This window comes from Condylura cristata, unplaced genomic scaffold, assembly GCF_000260355.1.
Source record: "Condylura cristata isolate star-nosed mole 26May11 unplaced genomic scaffold, ConCri1.0 scaffold00003, whole genome shotgun sequence".
NCBI classification, from domain to species: Eukaryota; Metazoa; Chordata; class Mammalia; order Eulipotyphla; family Talpidae; genus Condylura; species Condylura cristata.
This window is the reverse complement of record NW_004567104.1, coordinates 16,229,796-16,253,021: the sequence shown is the minus strand read 5'-3', so window position 1 is coordinate 16,253,021 and position 23,226 is coordinate 16,229,796. Positions and strand designations below refer to the sequence as shown.

Sequence of the window (23,226 nt, the reverse complement as noted above, 5' to 3'; positions counted from 1 at the left end):
AAGTTGCTTTGGTTAAAATATGAAACTTATTAAACCAGTAAATTTAGCCTAGAAATTCTTTTTCTGAATAAAAGGAACAGAATGTTTCCTTTTTCCATCTGAACACTCCAAAACGAGTAGAACTGTCCATCTGTCTGCTTTTACTACTCTCTATATCTGGTATGTGATAGAAAAACAACCTTTAGTCTAACTACTTTCAATACTGCTCTTTTGTTTTTTTTTTGTCCTGTCAGGATATAATTTACCCAAGACCTCTCTCTCTCTCTCTCTCTCTCTCTCACACACACACACACACACACACACACACACAATATCACACCTTTTCTATACTATTTGAGTATCTAGTATAAAATCACTGTAATATATGGGGTGGGAGGAAAAGCAAAAAGATTATAAAAGTATTTCCATAATGTTAAAAAGTTCTCAGGTTCCACATATTGATGTACTGAATAACTTCATAATTAAAAGGTAAAAATTACCAAGGCAGAAACTACTGATTTTATAAATGCTTCAATTAGTTTCGATTAGTTTCCTCAAATTTATCCATGAAAAAGGTCAAAACTATCTTTCTCTATTTCCTGGTCTCCAAATGCTTCTTTTGTTGGGTATTTCTTACTCTTCCTATTACTCATACATGGGCATTTTTTTTTCCATTGGCATAACTATTTTCTCAATCTCCAAGGTTAAGACCTTTGGAGTTCTCAGCTCCTTTTGCATGACATCACGTCCACTCATTAACTTACCCTCAAATTATCACTTTTTTGGGGCCCTCTTCTCTGTTACTAGTAGACCCAAATGAGATGTTGTATGGAACACTGGTTTGTCTTTGATTCAACAAGCAATCATTACACACTGCTATCTTAAGTTACAGGCAATTAAAGCAAAGGGATAGATGATGAAAAAGGAAAAACATCATTCATAGTATATGTGACTTTTGACTCTATCACCATATAATATACAAAGCAGAGTGTAGTAATTATATAAAGTGTGAGGGTGTGGGTATTTTGCTTAAAGGAAAGACACTGTGAATGAAAAGGCTTCCTGACAGGTATAGAAAGAGGAAGAAAGCACAACAGGTTAAGCGGGCAGTATGAGCTAAGGCAAAAAGCCCTGCAATTACTTCCCACCTGAATTCATTATCCACAGTGTCCTAGAACTGGCCACTTAAAACACATATCTAATCTACCAATTAAAATAATATGGTGAATCTCTAGCACCTATAAAATTTCAAACGAGGGCCTGAACAATCATTACAACTATGCTCTGCCCTTCCTCCCTTCCTCCCCACCACACTCCCAGCTCTAATCTTACTGGATCAATCTTTTCCCTTTCACTTTTGTTTGCCTCTGTAAATAGGTTCCACTCAGTGTATACTCTTTTGTGTTTGGCTTCCCTCTATTCTCACACCCTTAAATATGATCCAAATGCCTTCCCTATAGTCTCTTCAGAACCTTATTAACTTGATTTATAATCCCAGATGAAGTTTATAATCATTATGTTAAGTTCAAAAACAAAGATCAAAGTCAAACTTGTTGGTATTTTGATTGAGAATACTTTGAATTATATTTGGGAGAACTGACATTTTTACAAAATATTCTTCCAATCCAAGTATGTATTTCCATTTATCTAAGTCTATTTTGCTGCATTGTCTTCCTAATTTAATTGAACTATAATTAATATACAACAAACTATACATATCTTATGTGTTGCTTGCCAACTTTTTACATCCATGCAACCACCACATAAAACAAGATGTAGAACACTTTATTAAACTCTAACATTCCTTCATGCTCTTTTTCAATTAACTCTTTCTCTGTGCTCCCAGAAAACACATTTTGAATTTTGCAATTACATCTTTTTGGTTCTTAACCATAAAAATTCACTCACTCAGTGTATATTCTTTTTTTCACTTCTTTTGCTTAATGTATTACTTTTGAGACCTATCCATGCTGTTAATAAATACATCAGCAACTAGGTCTTTTTAATAGACAAGTTAATATCCCCAAATATATTAATTTATTTGTTCTTTCTCTAATCGTTGATTATATGAGATGTTTCTAGCTGTGGCTGTGAACATTCTCATATATGTTTTGTTGCCATTGTTAGTTTATAGAATATATATTACATATATATGTATTTTAAAAGATTTACTTATGCATACAGAATTGGTGTATAGGCGAGAGGTGGAGGGGCGTGAGGGGATTCACCAGAGACAGAGTAAAGAGCAGAACAGGCAGATCGCGAAGTACACTGCTGAGGGGAGCAGCGGCAGGTCAGGAGAGGTCTTCCTCACGGAGGTGGGTCACCTCCTTGGTGGCTCGGGGATCCAACTCTCACTGAAGTGGCTGCAGCCAGCTTGCAGTGCTGCGTTTTAACCCATTGTGCCACAAGAATATGCTTTTATTTCTCTTGGTAAAAACTTAGGCGTGAAGTGCTGGACTGCACAGTGTACAGACCCAGCTGCTCACTATTTAAAAAGATGTATTTGCAAAGTTGGCCCTTGACTGGTGTTTGAGAACTTGGATTGTGAGAGGAATTCTATACCATAACTAATATGAGTGGCTCAAACTGCCTGTTTATGAACACAATATGGTTTATGACCTGTGTTTCTTCTGGAATTTTGATGTGTGTTGGCCACAGGGATGAGCCTCAAAAAAAAAAAAAAAATAAGTTTTCCTGTTTGGCTACATTTTACACATACTCTCGTAATTCCTTGCAAGGGTAACTAAATGTATCTTGTGTGGCCCTTAGGAACTTTTATCTAGTCTCTCCTGAATTTGTCCTCAGACAGCTTTACCCTTTGTTGGCTGTGTTTTGCATCCGTTTGCTGTAATGAATCAGAGGACTATGACAGCATGCAGTCCTGTGACTCCTAGCAAATCTTGAAGCTGAGAGAGGTTGTGGTAACCTCTCAACATGTAAGGTAAATGTTATGCTTAACTTTGTAAGAAAACACCTACCAGTTCTCCAAAGTGGTTGACCATTTTGCATTCCCACCCACAGTGAGAGTTCCAGTTGATTCACTATACTAGTGGGTATAAAACAGTATCTTTATATATTAAAATACTCTAATTGTAATTTTCATTTACTGACAATTAATGATACTGGCTTTTAAGCAATTTTTATTTTAGGTGGCTGATTTTTTTTTAATCTTGATTTTAGAGATTCTTCATTTGTCCGGATATAAATCTTTTATGAGTTATAAGTATCAAGAATATTTTTCCACCATTCTGTGGCTATCTATTCAATATCCTAAGTTATTTTTTTTGATGAGCAATTTTTTAAAAATCAAGTTCCATCTAGCTAATGTTCTTTTATTACTAGAGCTTTTTTTGTACAAGAAATCTCTGACTTCTCATTAGTTTTAAAAGATTTATTCATGCATATTTTGCTATGAATAAAGTATTTCTAGATAAGTGATCTTTTTGTTAATTTTGTGAATGGATTACTCTCTTAAGTTATATAATTGGTTATTGTTTAGATAAATAAAACTATGGTTTATTTGTATACTAATGCTACCATACTAAGACACTATACAGAAAAAGATAAGCATGACTAAATAAAGTCAAAGATTTTGGTTTGGCTAAAGTACCATAAATCAAAATATAGCTAAGAAGCAAGCCAATTCTCCAAGATCCTCTGAAAGGTTTGAGACTAGAAGATATGTGGAACTATTATAATTATAGGTCTCCAAACCCACAAAGTACAGTCAATGACTTCCCAATTCTGGAGAAATCAATAGAGTTGCTGGGGAAACTAAACCCAATAAGGAAAGCAAACTAGGAAGTCTAATATTTGAAATCTAGACTAGTAGGAATAACAATAAAACTAGACAAGAGAAAATGTCAAAAAATAAGGTAAAAAATTTTCCAAGAGCCAAATCTATAAAAAGCAAAAGACCTAGTGAGTGCAGTGCACAATAAATGAAGAAAGATCCATAAGGTATGACATCAGTATCACTTCCAGAAAGAAAGGAAAAATCAAAATAAAAGGCCAGCAATAAGAATGGCACTGAACGATTAGGTAACAAAACTGTAAGCTAGAAGATAGTAGCACAAAACTTCAAAATTTCCAGGATGAGCGCTAAAAGAAGTCTACGACAACCACTGTGAATGACTTAGGTTGGAATAGTAAAGATCAAATCAGAAAAGTGGAAGGCTTTAAGGAAGGCTACCTTAGGAAAACCATCAAACCCCATTATCTCACAGGTAAGAGTTAATAAAAAGATGGACTGAAGTTCATGGGAAGACAAACTGAGATGCAATGGCTACTACTAAACATTTTAAAAATAAGATAATTCCTTAATTAAGCCGACCAAGCTGTACCAGAAAAGATACAATTCCATGCACTATTTGCTTTACTACTGAACCATACTTACATGGTTTATAATAATGAAAACACTAAGATGATAAGGTGGAGGAGGACATTAAGAAAGCTAAAGTGTTGTAAAGATATTCCAAAAACTAATGGATGTCAGATATTTGTACACCATTATTATAAGGCGGCAAGTAAGAATGACATAAGACAAGTTAACATAGGAGAGCATGGGAGGAAGGCCGTAAGCTGCTGTCTTTATTAACCTTTAAAGCTACATGCTTGTATTATTTTCATTTCATCTTTAAGATTTAAAATGCATCTTATTTTTCAGATTCCTTATAACTGTCTTTATAAGTGTCACCCATGAATACAAAGTTTTACTCCCCCTTTTCTATTTTGTATGTCCTTTCATCTCTTTTTTTATCTTAGATTGCACTAAGAGCTTCATATAATGTTAAAGAGAAGTGAGCAAATATCTTCACCTTGTTCTTGATTTTAAGTGAAAAAGCATAAAGTTACGCACAATGAAGTATGAGTTTGGTTCATTTTTCATAGATATTACTGGCCAGGTTGAGAAAGCTACCTCCAGTGCCGGTTTTGCTAAGGGTATTTATTATGGGCATGTGTTGAATTTTGTCAAATACTTATTCTGCATTGGTTGATCATACACGGTTTTCTAATTTTATCTTATTAGCATGGTGTAAAACACTGAGTTACTGTAAGTTAAACCAGTCTTACACTGTTGGGAATTCCCATGTGGCTGTGATGTCCTTTTTTATGAATTGCTAGATTTAAAATGCTAATATTTTGTGAAGGATGTTTGTGACTATATTTATGAGGATTACTGGCTGTCAGTTTTCTTGTGATGTCTTGGAGTGGATTTGGTATCTATAGACAATACTGACCTTATAACATGATTTATATTCACTCTGTTTCTGTGCTTTCTGAAATTTTGGGTAGCATTGGTATTATTTCTTTTTCAGTGCCTGATAGAATTAGCTTGTTATGGCATCAGGGCCTGAATTTTCTTAGTCGAAGGCTTTTAATTACTAGTTGAATTTCATTTTATGTTTCTTCTTGAGTAAGTGTTGGTTGTATCTTTCAGACTTGTACATTTCATCTAAATTGTAAATTCATTGGTAAAAAGGTGTTCATAATATTTATTATTTCAAATTATCTTCAGTAGCTGTAGTACTATCTACTCTTCATCCTAACATTGATAATTTATATTTTTCTCTTGACCATCCTGGTTAAAAGTTTATTTATAATTTTTAGTTTTTTAAAGAACCAGCATTTTATTTCATTGATTTTCTCTATTTCTAAATTTCGGGACTAATCTTTGTTATTTCCTTTCTTCTATTTACGTCAGGTCTAATTTGCTTTCTTTGCTAGCTTCTGAAGACAGCAGAATAACTGGTTTTAGACCTTTCTTCTTTCAAGTAAAAGCATTAAAAGTGGTCCCTCCCTGGAGGCGCAAAGGGCTGAGACGCAGCATTGCAAGAGCCGAAGCCTCTTCAGAACCAGTTTGATCCTCCCCCTGGAGGTGATCTGGCATGGCAGACCTCTCTTGATCGCCTGCTGCTCTCCTCAGCAGTGTACTTCGTCCATCTGCCTGTTCTGCTCCCCACTCTGTCTCTGGTGAGTCCTGTCTCCGCCCCCGCACCTCTGGCCTGCACCCCAGTTCTGTATGTATAAATCTTAAAAAAAAAAAAAGCACTAAAAGGTATAGTTTGCTTAACACTGCTTTAGCTACATACTGAATATTTGACATGTTGCATTTTTATTCAGTTAAAATATTTTCTAATTGCCTGTTATTCTTCTTTCACCCATGGGTTACTTAGAAATACATTATTTAATTTCCACATTAGGGTATTTCCCTTCCATGTTTTTGTATTAACTTTCCCCCCAAAGACTTATTTACTTATACATACAGACCAGAGGTACAGGGGGTGAGAGGATTCACCAGAGTGGGGAGCAAAACAGGAAGACTGAAATACACTGATGAGGGGAGCAGTGGGTAGGTCAGGAGAGGTCTGCCAAGCCACATGAGTCACACCCCTGGCTGGGGATCAAACTCGTGCTGTAGTGGCTGTGACAGCTTCATAGTGTTATGCTTTAACTCGTGCCACCAGGGATGGCCCTTTATATTAACTTTTAATGTAATTCCTTTTTGGCTGCAGAGGACATTGTACAATGTCAATTTTACCAACACATTTTAGTGGCCCTATATGGCTCATTCTGATGAATGTTTCAAATGTTGATGTATTGTTGGTTGTGATATTCTACAGATGTCAATTAAGCTGAATTATCTGGTTGTCTTATTCAAGTATATTAATAGTTATTTTTCTGTCTTATTCTTTTAGTCTTAAGAAGAGTAATGAAGTCACTATCACTAAACCTAAATTTCTACATCTCCATTCAATTCTGTGCCTCTATTAAGTGCTATTAATAATTTATAATTTTTCATTCCAATAATATTACAATATACCTCCTTTGTCTTTAGTTAACTACTCTTCATTTTAAAATCCATTTTGGCTGATATTCATATAGTAACTAAGGCATTCTTATGATTTTCTTCTATGCAGAAGACTTATCCAACCTCCTAACACTTGACTACTGAGGACATTTATTTTAATGATGAAAATTAAGTACAGGTTTTGAAGGGGATATATAAAGGTAGACTCTAAAGATTTAAATAAAAATATTGAATATAAATCTATACTAACAAAACTCAAAATTTGAATTAAAAACTTATATGTATGCTCCCAACACACCTAGAATTAACCAAGTGCTATTAACATTGGCTTCACTTTGGAGAAAAGGATATGAGTGGGCAGACAGGAGAGATACAAATGGATATGGAGCCTATAATCCACAAATAATAGCTTGGCTCTTCCTTTCTTATTCTACTTTTTCTTTCCCTTATCTAAGTATACTAGTACATCAACACAAAAAGCATGAGAAAATAGCTTATTTTTTTTTTGGCATAGAAGAACTAGGGTGTAGGCCAGAGATGTAGGGGTGTATATGTGTGCAAGGTGAAAAGAGAAAGAATTCACCAGAGATAACAGTGGGGAGCAGCAGATTAGACATGCTACCACACATGTGGGCTACCTCCATGCCCTGGTATCAAACTCAGGCCACAGGTGATGATGATGCTGAGACTTAACCCTACACCACCAGAGAAACCCCAATACCAACCTACTAATCATTGTTTGTGTTGTTTACAACATGAACGGAATGTTAATGTCTCATTAAGATGACTGACGCTTTTGCTTTGGTATATCTATTATTTAACATGTGAAGGATGTGCCCCCCCTTTATATAATATTTATCCTTTGTTATGTCTTTCACAGCATATATATAACTCAGTTCAGAAATAAAGGATATTGTCACTTGGAACAAAAGTATTGATTTTTTAAAAACTTCTATTTTTCGGCCCTCCCTGGTGGCACAGCGGGTTAAAGCACAGCACTAAGAAGCTTAAGCCACTTCCTCATGAGTTCGATCCCACCTGTCCCGCAGGAGATCCACATGGCGAGGCAGACCTCTCCTGACCCGCCCGCTACTCCCCTCAGCGATGTACTTCGTAGATCTGCCTGTTCTGCTCCCCTCTCTTTCTCCGGTGAATCCTCTCACCCATCGCATCTCTGGCCTGTACCCCAGTTCTATATGAATAAATACATAAATCTTAAAAAAAAACTTCTATTTTTCTCTTTCAACTTTAGAACACATGTAAACCCTGATAACATGAATAGTATGATTTAATATTTACAACTAAAATATGTAGAGTGCAACATATTGTAGTGATTTTATTACAGAGAACGGGTTATAATTTATGAGGTGTAAAACAGATAAAATGACTTACCACAATTTTCAGGTAATTCAGAACTTTGGAGTCATTCTAATTATTTAGTATTCATAATACTCTGATGTTTTCCTAATACTTTATTTTTAATTGTTGCTCTTCCTTATATGAACATGTCCTATGTACCCTCCACCTAATCCCATCTGCCTCCCTCCCCCATCTCCTTCTCCTTTTCTCCTGTTTCTCAAGTTATGGTGTTTATCTTATACTGTTTAATGAGTTCACGATTTATTCCTGTTGTATTTTGCCTGTGTAGACTTTTTGGTTATTGTACAGGTGAGTGAATCCATTTGTTATCTTTTACTTTTTGACTTGGTAGTTAATCACCTCAAGTGTCATCCATTTTGTCTCAAATGCCACCATTCCATTTTTTTTAAGCTATTTAGTATTCCACTGCATTTATGTTTCAAATTTTCTTTATCCATCATCTATTGAAGCACATTTAGATTGGGTCCATGACTAAGCAATTGTGTATAATGTTGCTATGTCCACAGAAACAGATAAATCTTTTCATATTATTTGAGTAAATACCTAATAGAGGAATTACTGGATCATACAGAATCTTCATTTTTATTTCTTAAGAAATATACATGCTATTTTCTACAGGGGCTGCACCAACTTGCATTCCACCAACAGTAGATGAGAGTTCCTCTTTTTGTTGCAACCATACCACCATGTGTTGATTCCATTCTCCTTTAATAGATGGCTATTCTTATTTATTAAGGCTGTGTGTGTGTGTGTGTCTGCATGAACAAACAATTATATCTGCTAAATAATTACTAAATAATTACTAAATAATAAATAAATGCTAAATAAATATATCCTAAATAAATAATTTATTTAGGATTACTAATCTTTGACGTGCTATGTTTAGTTTTCTTTGGGCATGAAAACCTCTAAAGTAGAGTAAGAAGTTTTATAGTGGTTTTATATTTAAGTTTTAATATAGTGAATGAAAGAATGAGAAGAAACCTTAACAGCTTATCTATATATGAATATATGTATGTTCACGAATACCTGCATATATAAACACAATCCTAAGACAGTGTTATTCAAGCATTAGAAAGTGAAAAACCCAAGTTAGAATATGAAAACTGTGTAGCCCAAGTAAAAAGTATACATGAACAAGAATACAACAGATTCTGAGCAACAGAAAAGAACTGAGAAGTCATGCATTATCAATGACATGTTGAAGAATGTACACTTTTTTTTTTGCACTATATGAAATAAAGATAACTGGACACTTTAGGGTGAAAAAACCAAAAAATATATAATAAAATCATGTTCAATATGTGAAACACAACAGCACAAATTCCAGCAATATGTGGAATGTCTGAAAAGAGGAACCATGAAACCTGGATTCTAGGAATAATCTTTGTGTGGTTCACAATGCTGAACAAATAGGGAAGTAAATCAAACCCAACCCTCTGCTTGGTTGCAGATTAAAACATTTTTATATAAGCACATAAATATAAATGTTATTAGTTTCAACTATTAAAATTTACCTGTAATTGAGGATTAAACATGATTACAGAATATAGTAAGTATAAATGCTATAATTACTTATCAATGTAAAAAGTCCTTAAATAACATGTTGTAGGTAGGTGGGAAGATTCTGGGAAAAAATAGGGTACCATTAGAATTGTCTGACATGATGGGGAATAATTTTATATGAAAAATAGAGATATGAGGATACTTAAAAGTAGAAAAAGAGCAAAAGTTAACGAGAGTAGAACGATAGTAAAATGCTAAATTAAGAAACAATAGCAGAAAATTTAAAAAATAAAATAAAATGCTCAAATTTACTTTAATTAATCTTTAAGTCCAGTGGCTACTAATAAAGGCAAAATTTCAATTTTTGAAATGTCCCTGTTATTTCCTACTTTTATATTTCATTATAAGACTGGAGAGGGTTGTTCGTTTATACAGAAATCCTTTGAGACAATGACTGAGGAACTCTATTTGGAAACCTTTCTAATGTATACATTTTGCAAGTGTTCAGTATATTTGAAATTGTGGTACCCTAATTTCCATTTTCTTGATAGCTGTTTCAGAAATATTGGCAGAAAAAGTAAAGAGCTGACAGCTGGGTATAAGGATATTACAAGATGACTTTAATTATCTAAAATGTTTCTTTTAAAAGAACAGTTGCTACTAAATATTTCATTGCCAACATTTGGTTTAAGCCATAGCTACATGGATCCTACCACACGCTGGATGGAACATTGCAGCTGGTGGTTGACTTCCATCAACACCTTAAGACTGAAGTTGATAGCAGAGGCAAAGTCATCTAAACTTTGGAAACAGCTTTAAAAATACAACTCAAATCCATTAGAATACTTATACACATATAACTTTGTTTTAAATGTTACCGAATATGTTACCTATATAAATGTCAGCTCAATTCAATTAAGTATTTGTAAACACTACATTAGGTATTATAATATGGTTTTTGTAAGGATACAAACAAGCAGAGTAAAGACAGTTGAATCTGAAACTGAGAGTCAAGTAGCTTAATATCAGCAATGCCCTGGAGGAATAAGTATTTTATAAAGTATGACTATAATAAAAGAAAATTCATTAAAACATTTTCTTGCCCACAAATAAGAAAGATCAACAATGTGTGCAGGGGGTATGTGTATAAAAGCATGGTATATGCACAATATGCTACCCTTTCTGTAAACCAAATCAGAAACTATACAGATAATGTTGAGTGGAAATCTCAAGTCTATATAAAAAGATGGGTAAGTATACACTTAAAATCTCGTTTTCCTTATTGAAAAGTTGAACTAAATAGCCCTCCCCTGCCTATATTTTTTGGATTGTTCATCTTATTACAAACGCTTATGTGCCAGGTTTATGCTAGAGGTACAAGATAATGCCATCCTGACCTCACAGTCTATCTAGGAAGAGAACTGCAAATAACTAAACAAAATCTCGCATGCGTGCATTATGATACAGGCTATGGAAACAGAGGAGGGTGAGTGTGCCTTTGTCTAGGGAACTGAGTCCACAAATACTTTACACAGATTACACAGAGGTAGAGGTAGTGTGCCAGGTCGATGACACTGGGTAGGAGAAACCATAACAAAGGGAGCTCTGAGCAGCAGGAACAGCATGAGCACAAACACAGGAGTCAAGAAAGGCCATGGTGAATCTTAGGCAATTAATCATGGCTAGACAAACTCAAAAACTAGCCCATGAAAGCAATGTGCTAGATCCTGGGTATACAGTAGCAGCAAATGAACTGTCAACATTTTCCTTGAATAAATCTCTTAATTTGCCATAAAGCACAAGGTACACCTTGTGTGGAAATGTGTGTGTATATGTTCACATACAAAAATATGTGTATATATATCCATATATAGCCACCTAAGATACACAAAACTTACAAATGCAATCTCTAAAATACATGGAATAATTAAATAGTATGGGCTTATGCATCTGCATGTATGTATTACAGAAAATGTACAGGCATAATTGATAGCTTGTTGTGGCCATATTTGTTGTCTACTTTGGAAATCAATGCAACTACAAAGCAAGTCTAAAAAAGCAGTATCTCTTCCAGCACTGGAATAAATTGCAGTATCTTTGGTTGAGGACTAGAAGCTTGGTGTTAGAGGTTATGTAATATAAACACTGCATATGTCTGAATGAATATCTACACACAGAGACCTGATGTGGTGGCAGCAAATTCACACCTTGAACCTCATATCTACTTTGAAGAAAAAATTTCAGTATTAGGATGTGACTGCAATGTTTTTTTCCCTGCTCCCACCTCCCCCCAAGACTGCAATATTTAAAATTATCACTTTTACCTTTGGTTGATGGCATATAGCTGGATTCAATGCAAATTAAATGTAATCCACTGTAGTGATTAGACATGGGACTTCAGTTTCCTAATCTGTGAAATGGAAGAGAACTCATGTCTGACCACTGAAGCACTATTGTGAGAATTAAGGAAAGTACTATAATACATCCCCTTTCCAGATTAATGATAGTAAGTTTGGGATCTGAGGTAACTCAAAATACGCATATTAGTATGCACACTTAGGAAATTGGGTAAGTTTTTTTCGACAGGTAATCAGCTATAGTTCTTTGTAATCCCATTTAAAAATAAAATTTCATTTTCAAAAATACAAGGTACAGATTAAACCAAAACCTGGAAATCTGGCTGCAGGACTGAGCTACAAGAAAGGCTGGAGGTACTGAGTAAAGTGGGGAGAGCACCTAAACGACTGTGGTAGAGAATTATGGGTGCTCTGATGGTAAGTGTGGTGTGGAACCTGAAGATGTGTGAATCATATTCATCACTGTAAACCAATGTTACCACAAAAAACAAAAAAAAACAAAAAAAAGTTTACTTTTCATTTCAATGCTTAGCTTAGTCACAACTACAAAGAATAGCAGTAAACTCTGGCAGGCACTAGGGCAGCATACTATTTTTTTTTTCATTGTGTATAGAACACCAGCATTTTCTACCCCAAAGTGACTAAATTTTAAAGTTTTACATACATAAAAAATGGAAGTATATTTAACAATTCATTAAAAACAAGCAACAATGAAAAATTTTAATAGCTATGCCAAAAATTGTTTTTAAAGCAATCTCTTTATAAATTAATAATTATGATTAATAAAGTGGTTTTTTTTAACTGTGTCAGTTATTTTATTACTAGTCTGGTATATTAGAGTTATAGAATATAGAATGACCAATTTATGGAAGACTAAGTTACTTTGTGTGACAAGAGTAATATATTCAAAACTACTAAAAAACAAGAAAACATAAACTTACACATATTTACCAAAACCTAAATATGAACTAACAGTCTTATTTCCAAAAGGTGGAAACAATATGAAAACCAGAAGGATGATACAGAACACTGCATCATTATGCCAGAACTACTTTAGTTATTAGAGAGAAAGACACAGAAGTTTAACTGATGGAAATAATCAAAACACATGGTTGCTTTTCTTATTTTCATGGAATGATGTCCAGTGGTATAAATTAGGTAACAAACAGAATGATATACAGAAGAGGTAAAATACTATGTTCAGAAAAAGGCTTCATAGCAAGCAAGTGAAACAGCATTTGAAAGATGACATGAAAATTCTACACAAACACTAACACAGAATTATGTGACAATATGACACAATTATCTTTAGTGCATGAAGAAGGGGGAAGGAAATACCTAATAGTACAAAACAAATAGTGCACTGGAGCATGATCAAGATACCTACTAAGAATTCTGATATTCTAGGTAAGGACAGGAAAAAAATCAGTCCATGGGTATCTCAGATAAATGTAAAAGAAATGTACATTCCTTTAATCAATACATTCTGTTCATTAATCCTTCATTTCTGTTGAGCTAAAATCCATATACTGACCTTTCCTTTAGGATTAGGTATGAAATAAAATTCAGATTCCTTAAGCTTGAATGAAACTTCAAAGGCATAACAAAAACAAATAGAAATGTCAAGAAACTTGTCAGAAGACAACATTAGTGTTTACTTGGCAGATATGAATCCAGAGGTAAATGCTCAGAAAGGACAGAATCCAATTCACCATGTAATGTTAAAGTACCAAATAAATTGATAATTTGACAAAGTTTATGATCTAAAGGAGCACATGTATATTTATTGAATGCTTACTATATTCTAGGCACTGTAAATGTTTTCTATCAGTCACTTAAACCTCTTTATAGTAACTATGATAACAGCACTGTTATTATCTCTCTTTTATAAATGTTAACCCAGAGAATATCTAATCCAGACAGGTTAACAAAATTAGTAATTTAGATGGTCTTGCTCCCGAGCACATTCTCTTCACTATTGTGACTTACATTTAAGAGGACAGGAAAACTGGAGAAGCCTGACAACCTAACAATATTTTGTGGGTTTTCTAAGTCTTTCCCAACTTCACATATTCTTTTTGTTGTTATATTACTTGCCACTATTTTGGTTGGGGAAAAATTATTTGCAGGAGAAATACACTAATTTATACCAGATGGTATAAAAAACTGTAACTTAGTAGATACATTTAAAGGTTTCTTAGTGCTTGTGAGCATAAATTATAAAAAGCACTGACTTTCATTGCAAAATTATTCTGTGATTTTGAGGAAATCTGAAGTCTTTCAATAGAACAGCAATAAGAATGTTGAAAACTGGGCCTCCTTTCCGGCACAGCAAGTTAAAGCACAGCACTAAGAAGCTAAAGGCACTTCAGCATGAGTTAGATCTCCACCCCAGAAGGTGACCCACATGGCACGGCAGAGCTCTCCTGACCTGCCCGCTGCTCCCCTCAGCAGTGTGCTTCATTGATCTGCCTGTTCTGCTCCCCACTCTGTCTCTGGTGAAGCCTCTTACCACCCCTGCACCTCTGGCCTGTACCCCACTTCTGTATGCATAAATAAATAAATCTTTTTTTAAAATGTTGAAAATTGGTAATTTCTATTAAGAGAAAACAAAAAAGTTAGCAGTAAAAGATCACTCATACTCTAAATTGTTTTGTTTTACTACCATTGTAATTACAAGTAAGCAAACGCTTTGAAAAAGTTATATTCAAATTCACAAACAGTATGGTTAAAGAAATACAACCCAGATACCTTTTTGTAAATACTTTAAGATGTTGCCTATCAGCGATTCAAACGTAAATACCTATTAGATTTTCATTATAGTCACTGAATTTTTTTTATAGTCATTGAATTTTAAGGAAACTCTTTATGACAACTTCAAAGTGATGTTATTATTAATATTTTTCATAAGAATGCATTTAAAGAAAGTTTTCCCTTTTCTTGCTGCCATGTATAACTTGATTTTAGGTTGAATTTCATAGGCAGTACCTAATTTCAATCTTCCCCCCTCAGTTTTCCCTATGAACACTGTTTCATATTTGATATATTCCATAAAACTGTATTAACTGAGTAACAGCTTTTTAGCAAAAACAACAAAATAAAAACTTCCAAAACTTCAAGAAGTTAAACTCCCAAACAAAACAAAACAATTCAGTTGAGGCACAAGGCAGTCAATTGTTTCAAAATGCAATAGTACTTTCAGGTCTAGACCTGCAGTAAGTCCATCAGAAAAGCACTTGGAAAAGCATGATATTTCAAAGAAAAACACACCACAGAAATCTGCTTAGCTTGTTGAAAAATGAATACACACTCAAAATAACTGTAAATAATATCTCATTACCCGAGCAGTTTGTTGGCTGGAAAAATTCAAAAGCTGAAGGTAATTTGAACATTAACAAATCAATAGCATTTCCAATCAAGGACAAAGATTTTTGTCACTTTCTACATATTTGCACAATATAAGTTACACCTAAAAAAAAAGATACTTACTATCTCTCTGGAATTATATTTCTAAGATTAGAATACCATCTTTTTTCAAAACCACCTAGTGGGATGGATTACTGACGGGAAATTATGGAACATATTTTCCTAGAAGTCTTAAACAAGTTAAGGATGGTGGCCAGTGGCTATCAAGGATGCTGTCACGGATTGGCTGGTTTTCGTATAACCCTGGCAACTGGTGTGCCATGGAAGATCTACCGATCTATCTAAGCACTCAAGAAGTGTCTGCCAGTCATTTAACCATTCTCAGTGCCAGTAACCAAAATGATTATGCCTGCAGTAAGGTTGACTTTCCAAAATGACTGAGGTTTCAGAAAGAGAAAAAAAAAATGTTTTTTTTTTTTCCTGATGGCAGTTTTTCTATGTCACAAATTTTCACATAAGACCCTTAAGATATGTGCAAATGTATAATCAAGTAGACACAAAGATTTTAGTTTCTAAAAATATAACACTCTCAGATAAACTGTCCTCCCTTTGGGGAGTGACTGTCTGTCTGTTGCTGACAATCAGAAATTGACTTTAAGACTAAGAATCACACAGAATTTTGGAATTATAAAGAATCTTATAAATTTTGCATGTGAAGAAACAGGTACTGAAAGGTCAAAACCTTTAATATTTTAATGTAGAAGCCAGATTTTCAGATTCCTGATGTAATATAGGATATACAATGTACAGCACTCCTTAATCTACCTTTGTTAAAAATGACTATCAGGGGAAACATGCTACTAGTTAACATACAGAAGAATGTTTCTTATATACTTTAAATGTACATTCAACTAAAACTGACATAATAATTTACCTACTTTTTAGGAAGTTTAAAGTATATAGCTGCTAACTGATAAGAAATAAAGGTATTTTGATTCCCAATTATGATTCTACTACAAAAATATCAATGCTTACTGGTTTAGGCTCTCTGTTAAGTGCCTGGATACCGGGACACACAAAATAATGGTCTCCATTAAAAAAAATTATGCTTAAAATTATTTTCATAGTATTGTTTTAAATGTATTCAATACTTCATGAGATGCAATTTCCCAGAGTCGTGCTAATTTTCCAATGAGTTATACAAGAAGCTATGATCAGAGCAGAATGATTCTATCCTAATGGAGTTTTTTCACTACACAAATATTTAAGATCTGAAATGAGCCAGTAAGTATTTTTTAAGAATTGTTACTAGGAAGTGAGGGCGATCTGGCTGCGACATCTGTCACCCCATTGATTGCCAGGGTTGATTCCGCTGATCTGGCTGGCTAGGTGGTTGTCCCCTTCCTCCCTCACTGCTCAGTCCCTCCCGAAGCCAAAGCTGGGTCTGACGAAGAGGAAGCCTTCCCTGAACAGAGACAGACTGGTCTAGCGCTCCCCTGCTAGAACCTCCAAAGAAGCTCCCAAGAATTTTTACTAATTTTTAAAAATTCCACATTAATTTCAAATAGCAATGTAGGCCCTGATACAGACTCCTTTGTAACAGTTTTAACTTATGTTAAAATTTACTAAAACTGGGTCCTTCCCTGGAAGTGCAGCGGGTTACTAAGAAGCTAAAGACACTTCAGCATGAGTTCGATCCCGGCCCCAGAGGTGATCCACATGGTGAGGCAGACCTCTCCTGACCCACCACTGTTCCCTTCAGCAGCGCACTTCATCAGTTGGTCTGTTCTGCTCCCCACTCTGTCTCTGGTGAATGCTCTTACCACCCCTGCACCTCTGGCCTGGACCCCAGCTCTGTATGCATAAATCAATAAATCTTTGGGGAGAGGGAAGAAGAAGAAAAGGGAAAATAACCTTTAAAAAAATTTACTAAAATTAGTGTAATAAGGATAAATTAGTGTAATAAGGATAAATTATCAAGCTAACAGCTAAAATGATACAGAAGAAATGAATATGAATTGTCAGAACGAAACAAACATTTAAAATAAGGATTAGTATGTATATAGTTCCTTCAAACACTTCTATACAACATAGGACCATTTAAATTATCTCATTACTTATTTTACTTAGCGAGGAATGTATTATAATTCTCAACCATCTATCCAGAGTGCTATAATCCACATTAAAGACAGCTTCAAGGGCCCTCCCTGGTGGCACACTAGGTTAAGGCACAGCACTATAAAGCTATAGCAGCCACTGCAGCATGAGTTGGATTCCTGGCCAGGGAGGTGACCCACATGTGCAGCAGCCCTCTCCTGACTACCCGCTGCTCCCCTCAGAGGTATATTTCAGTGGATCTGCCTTTTCTGGTCCCCACTCTGCCTCTAGTGAATCCTCATACTTCCCATCCTCCCTCCTCCTGCACCAATGGCCTGTACCCCAGTTCTGTAGGTATAAATAAATCTTACAAAGAAAGAAAAGCTTCACTTTAAGAAATAGTAAACTTGAAAAGGCTCCAAGTCACTACCTTAATAGCAAACTTACACATTCTTTTTTGGAACATAAAGTTGAAGTATAGCTGGGCTGAGAGAAAGAATAAGTGAAAATTCTTTAATCATGATCAACTGAATCACATCAGAAGCAATTAAATGTGAATGACATATAGCAATAAAACATTAATTTATGTAAGGTTGAAAAACCTTTTCAAATGTTGGAAATCTTGAGCTTTCAGTTTGAATCCTCACATTTCACTGCATATTATTTCATATTTCCTTTTTACTCCTAACACTTCAGTTTTCGTTATTCGGCATCTTAAATTTTTATAGACTATTTTTCCAAAAATGATGGTTAATAAAATTCACTTTAAACTTGTTTAAGGGAAAACTCAGGCAAGTGAAATTGATTTATAGAATAAAGACTGGTGTCATAAAACTTGATGTGTATAAGGTTACACATATTACCAAGTAAACAGAATCTAAGTTAGCTATATAAAATTAAGAAGCATAGCTCCCTCCAAAAAAAGACAAAGAAAACCCAACAATTTCAAACAGCTATTATCAGTAACTGCTCATCTGACATGGAGAACAATCTTATCTTTTGGGATGGGGTTTGACCAGAGGTATATTCCAGGTCTCCTAGAAATTACTAAGTAATAATCCCTGGATTTAAAATTTTAGTCATCAGAGATTTCACCAAAATTTCTGCATCTTCTTTTGTAAGTCACTGTTAATTTGTTTCCTTGTTTTGGAATGGTCAAGTCTGATTTTATTTATATTTGGAAATATAATAAGGTTTAGACTCTCCCCTTGCCCACTTTATGTATTATGGATGGATTAATAACTGAACATTTACTAGCCAGTCATGATTCCAACTTCTAGGCATAATTATTCCGAAGCAGGCTGACTTAACAACCTGATGTTTCAGTGTAATGGGATTTAAAGAAATGAAACTAAGTCACAGTGGTTTTTGGTCCTTAGTCAGACTTGGGAGTGCTAGCAGTCAACAAAGTGGAAAATAGGTTTTATTACACAAACTGTCTTTCTGTTATCTCAGTGTTTGATATCTAACACTACCTAAGGGGAAAGGAAATGAACATATATGAAGCAACCTGATCCAGGACAAAAACTCTCTTAGATCTACATTATGTCATCTAATACAACAACTCTATTGAGTAGCCATTACTCCCATTATACAGATTAGGAAATCTGTCCAAAGTACAGTAATCCTATCAATAAGTGTAATAAGAGCCTGTGTAATATTGAACTAAGGAGCTTCAGATTCTAAAGCCAGTGTTTTTAGTAATTGTGGGATTTGAAGCTCAATTATCTGAGTGCCAAGTAGTGCATACAGTACAATTCTTTTGTATTATTGTTGGGGAAACTGAGGCTGGGACTTGCCCAAAGACTAACACTTGTGAAACTGAGATTTGAATTCAAGTTTCATGGTTTCCTGTACAGTTTTGATTATAATAATGATCCCTAGTTTGCCTGTGTGGGGGAGTGTTCTGGATTGATGCCACTCTGCATATAATTTATACATAATTTATAACATCTCCAATGAAATTTGTATGTCTGGCAAGTGTAGGTATATACATTTTTGTGACCAAAAAAAATTAACTATATTTGGCAATAATAAAAACTTAATTGGTCTTTAGAAATCATTACATGTTGTAAAGTTGTGTGATCCAATATACTTACTCAAGCAATAAACACCTAATGTGTACTGTCACTGTGCTTGGCAAAAAGCAAGAAATATGTGTGTGTGTGTGTGTGTATACATACACACAGATAGACAGATAGATAGATATTTAGATAGATAGATATAGTAATGAAGCCCTCACTTTCTCATGGATATATCTCAGTGGAGGATAAAGACAAGTAAGCAATTTCAATGCAGTGAGTCAATGCTATGACAGTGGGAGTACAAAATGCTATGGGAACAGGAAGCAGGGATACCTAACCCAGACATGACTTTTCAAAGGTGATAGGAAAGATGAGTAGGAGTCAGTTAGTTAAAAAGAGGTATGGAGTGCACAAATGTTTCAGGAAGAGCAAACAGGATTTGCACGTGACAGGAGGTAAAGGCTAAGAGAGCTTCAGGAGGAGGGAGAAAAGAATCTAGTTAGACAGAAAAGCAACAATCAAAACAGGTCCTTGAATGCAAAAGTTTTACACTTTTGTCTATTAAAATTACCTGTGCAACTTAAAAACAAACACACATATCTTGGCTCCATTTAAGGACAATTAAATTACAATCTCTGGGAATGAGACCCTGGCACTAGCATTTTTAACAAAATAGATGATTCAAATGTGTAATCAGGATTAAAAACCACTATTTAAGTATACAGAGAACTGAAGACACACATATATGTTGTAAATATGTAAGCACACATGCATATAAATGTGTATGAATGAAATAGGAGCTGATCTAACTTCTTTGGGTCCTACTTTCTGTATTTATTAAAAATGCAGGCTGGAGCAGGTTAGAGAAAGCATGATACAGTGAAAGGAGTTAGAGAACTGGTTTTGTCAATGAGTCTGTCACCTGACACCTGTCTGACCTTAAATTAAAATGTCATTTCTTAGAGACAGTAGTACTACCTTGTCTGAGGATTGTTGTGTAGCTAGCTAAGCATAAATAATATTTAAGAAAAGCAGTTTGATAACTGTGCTAGTAAAATATAAACCATAATATTTCAAGATCCATGTTTCTGTAATTGTGTTATTTTTAGAATCATAAATATTTTCATTAGAGACAAAAATCTTTTTTAATGTTTAAGAAACACATTTCATTTAAAGAATTACTCCTACCTTGGAATTTAAAATATTAAAATAACAGAGAACTGATCCTTTTAATGCTATGATAGTTGCTAAAGATATCAAATGGATTAAGTTAGGTCTTTTCTAATAAACAGATCAACAGAACAAATGCCCTTTAAACGGTAATGGCAAATGTTTAAAAAATATTTAGTCAAAGGTACTAATAGGAAAACTACACAAAAATTGTTTTAGAAAAAAAAGGTTATTATGAAAAATAATAAAAAATAATTTTTTTTCTAAAAATTGCTTTAGAAAAAAGGTTATATACCTTGTTATATGAGTATTTTATTTATAAACTTATTTATTTTTTAAAAAATGGAAAACTTAATTGGGATGGAGAGGGTCTTATCCTAAAAGGAAGGAAACTATGCTTCCAGAAGGACTTCATACACAGAGCCAGGCAACATCTTTCAATCTCTCTTATATATTGACCTCACGAAAATACACACGTTTATGCAGTTAAGTTTTCCGTTTAAGTACAGAATTTGTAGTGACATTTCTTTACTGATATATCCTACTTAAGTAAAAATAACTTGATATAAAAAAACACTTCTGCATTTACATGTGGCTTATTTTTAATCCTTCAGCAAAAACTGATGGTAATGTTTTTCAAGCTTTATACTCATAGTCAGTGATGGAACATTACACTAATATTCACTTCTTTTCTTGCTATTTCCTCCCTCATGCTATTACTGTTTGATGTACCATCATTTCAATTACCTATTTCATGATTTAATAGGAAGGCATTCCATTTCACAAATGATAAAAAAGCACACAAGAAACTTTTGAAAAAAGTTACGGATGAAATCTTATCTAATTTTATCCCAAACACAAGATGAGAAAACTTAGAAACAACATCAAAAGAGAGAACACATCCTCTTCCCTCCCCTCCCCCCCAACCCCCCTCCCCCCCAAATACTAGGCACTAGCGGCCACTCTTCGGGTAATTTTGACTGGTGACACTATAGAACATTTAATCAGACAACCAAAAACATCTACTGCGTGTGATGTTTTGACAGTGATATATAATGTCACCCAGAATTCAATGTTTTTGTTTAAAAAAAATTAAAACTGACATTAACAAATTATGAACACTGTAGTTCCTTCACGAACAGGTTAATAAAGTGGTTTTGATTTAATCAAATGAAGTTAGCGAGTTGGTATCCTAAGTATTTTCCAGATCTTTTTTTCTAAAAGACGCCATCCGGCATATAAACAAAATCTATACGCAGCAATGTAAGTAAATACTGTGAGAAGCTAGTTACTAAGCAGGAAAACACGCGACCAGTATTGCCCGCAGCGGTTCAGATGACAGTAGAAATTAAACGACTGAATGATCAGGAGTTTACCCACCCAAGTTTCCTAGGGGTTTCCCAGGCCTCACAAACTACGATTCAAGACATCACCTCGAAAACCCATGTCCGGCATGTGCACAGAGGCGCAGTGCTGGAATGAGGAAGCTTCACCAATATGAAATCACAACTCTTATTCATAAAAGAACATGCAGGCTGTTTTTTACGCAGCTCACTCTAGCGCTCCCTTTACCCTTTATTCAACGATGTAAACAGCTCCTCAATTATTGATATTTAAGAAAAGAGCGCCCGATTTCCAATTCCAGTAACAAGCTACCATCACCACGATTCCTTTAGCATCCTAAAATAACCCCCTAAAGTCGCGGTCAAAACACACTGGCAGAACGTCTGGTGTTTACAGAGCCCGATCCCAGAGGCTACATTACCATTCGGGACCTCTTAGGACCTACGAAACAGACATCACATAAAAGACTTAGCGAAAAGACACACGTCACGAGACAATGTCTCGGGTCTATGAATGAAAGATCCAAGGCGCTTGATTGTCTCGGTTAAAAGGAAAAAAAACAACTACGAGAGGAAGGGTGGGAGGGGAACTGCAGGGTGGGGAGCGAGGGGAGCGGTTTTCCTTCGACGCCCCAGCCGGGCGATTTAAACCCCGCAGGAGGCAAACGCAGGGTCGCGCGGCAGGCGGGGCCGGACAGCTCAGGTTTGACAGCCCCTCCAGAGCAGCCCGCGCCGGTGTCCCTAGCGCTGCCGAGCTCGCGGCAGCCCGGCCACCCGCGGCCCGAGTGGGCGTGCAAGGGCGCGGGGACCCAGCCACCGCGGTCGGGGCGGCGGCCCAGGGCGCACTTCCTCAGTCTCCAGCCGCCCCAACCCCAAAAATGGGAGAGGAAGGAAACTAGGAGCGAGGCGGCGGCAGTCAGAGCGAGAAAAGAGGGAGCGGTGAGCCCTTGCTCACGCATCTGGGCGAGGCCAGAGGCAGGAGGGGAAGAGGGAGCAGCAATCACGGGCGACCTCGCCGCGGGCCGGTGCTGGGAGCCCACCAGCGGGTAACCCCGGAGCAACACGGCGGGCGCGACCGGGAGTCCCCGGCACTCATCCCGTCCCCATCCCGACCGCGCCCGCTCCCGGCCAGTCCCGCTCTACTCACTCTCGGGGCTCCTCCAGGCTCCGCTGCTCTAACCGCATCGGGT

General features: G+C 35.6%; 1 protein-coding gene across 1 annotated transcript in view; it reads right to left on the bottom strand.

The window, feature by feature from the left end:
* Window positions 1–23,226, bottom strand: part of PIK3CA (phosphatidylinositol-4,5-bisphosphate 3-kinase, catalytic subunit alpha) — a 62,456-nt gene extending 39,230 nt beyond the window's left edge. The window contains exon 1 of the mRNA XM_004674983.2: window positions 23,184–23,226. The gene's annotated coding sequence lies outside the window, so the exon portion shown is untranslated. The remainder of the gene's footprint in view (window positions 1–23,183) is intronic.